Source organism: Rhinopithecus bieti, unplaced genomic scaffold (assembly GCF_001698545.2).
Source record: "Rhinopithecus bieti isolate Rb0 unplaced genomic scaffold, ASM169854v2 scaffold_68483, whole genome shotgun sequence".
NCBI classification, from domain to species: domain Eukaryota; kingdom Metazoa; phylum Chordata; class Mammalia; order Primates; family Cercopithecidae; genus Rhinopithecus; species Rhinopithecus bieti.
This window is the reverse complement of record NW_016825458.1, coordinates 137-1,656: the sequence shown is the minus strand read 5'-3', so window position 1 is coordinate 1,656 and position 1,520 is coordinate 137. Positions and strand designations below refer to the sequence as shown.

The 1,520-nt window shown below is 37.6% G+C and overlaps 1 pseudogene; it reads left to right on the top strand.

Annotated features, from left to right (window-relative positions):
- The first annotated feature begins 3 nt into the window (after nucleotides 1–3).
- On the top strand, nucleotides 4–966 carry LOC108522673 (cytoskeleton-associated protein 2 pseudogene; annotated as a pseudogene).
- The last annotated feature ends 554 nt before the right edge of the window (nucleotides 967–1,520 follow it).

The window sequence follows — 1,520 nt, the reverse complement described above, 5'->3', positions numbered from 1 at the left end:
GCTCGTCTGAGTGAGTGGAAAGCTGGCAAAGGAAGAGTGCTGAAAAGGCCCCTAACTCAGTAGTTACTCAGCATGAGCCTGAAGGACAAAATGAAAACCAGTTGGGTCTTTTGGACTACCATGGCAGAAGAAGATGAACAAAGATTATTTACTGAAAAGTAAACAACACATTTTCTGAATGCCTGAACTTGATTAATGAGGGATGTCCAAAAGAAGATATACTGATCACACTGAATGACCTGATTAAAATATTCCAGATGCCAAAAGCTTGTTAAGTATTGGATATGTCTTGCACTTATTGAACCAATCACAAGTCCTATTGAAAATATTATTGCAATCTATGAGAAAGCCATTCTAGCAGGGGCTCAGCCTATTGAAGAGATGCGACACACGATTGTAGATATTCTAACAATGAAGAGTCAAGAAAAGCTAATTTAGGAGAAAATATGGAGAAGGCTTGTGCAACCAAGGAAGAAGTCAAAGAAGTCAGTATTGAAGATACAGGTGTTGATGTAGATCCAGAAAACTGGAAATGGAGAGTAAACATCATAGAAATTTGCTACTTCAAGATTGTGAGAAAGAGCAAGAGAACAAAACAAAAGATCCAACCCATGATGTTAAAACCCCAGTACAGAAACGAGGACAAGTTGCTTAATTAAATATAATGTGTCTAGTACACCATACTTGCAAAGTGTGAAAAGAAGGTGCAGTTTGATGAAACAAATTCTGCATTTAAAGAGCTGAAGTTCTTAACACCAGTGAGACGTTCTCGACGTCTTCAAGAGAAAACTTCTAAATTGCCAGATATGTTAAAAGATCATTATCCTTGTGTGTCTTCATTGGAACAGCTAACGGAGTTGGGAAGAGAAACCGATGCTTTTGTATGCCGCCCTAATGCAGCACTGTGCCGGGTGTACTATGAGGCTGATATACCATAACAGAAATAAAGCTCTGATAGGGAACGGGGTTTTATTATGTGTGGGGTATTTTGTTTTGAGTAGCTTTATATTGCCCTTAGGTCTGGAGTTGGCCATGTACCTATGTATCCTAAGTATTCACGGCAGTGAACTCCTTTATTAACATTCATGTTATGGCAAGAGTTGTCCTGCTCTGCATTGGAAAGCTAATCCTACCTTGCCAATCTCAATCGACTGTTTTTTTCTTTCAGATAGGTAAATTTTGTCAGCTAGTTTACTATGTTCCTTGAATATAAACAGGTTATAATACTACCCTGTTCACTTTACTAAATATAAGTACAGTAATGATGCATCATTAGCAAATGAGGTATTCTAGGTAAAATGTGTATGTTTGCCTTGACATGTTTTAAAAGTGATGATGTACCTCTGCCTTTAAACAGAATGCTATTTTTTTTTTTTTTTGGCCTTTCTTGGATTAATCAAAAATTGTAAAGAATGACTCACTTGGGAGTACTAAGACACAGGAGGTTTAGCTTGCTTTCTTACCAAATTCATGTTACCCAGACTTGTGTTCTCTCGTGTCCCTTGGACTGCATGTTGATT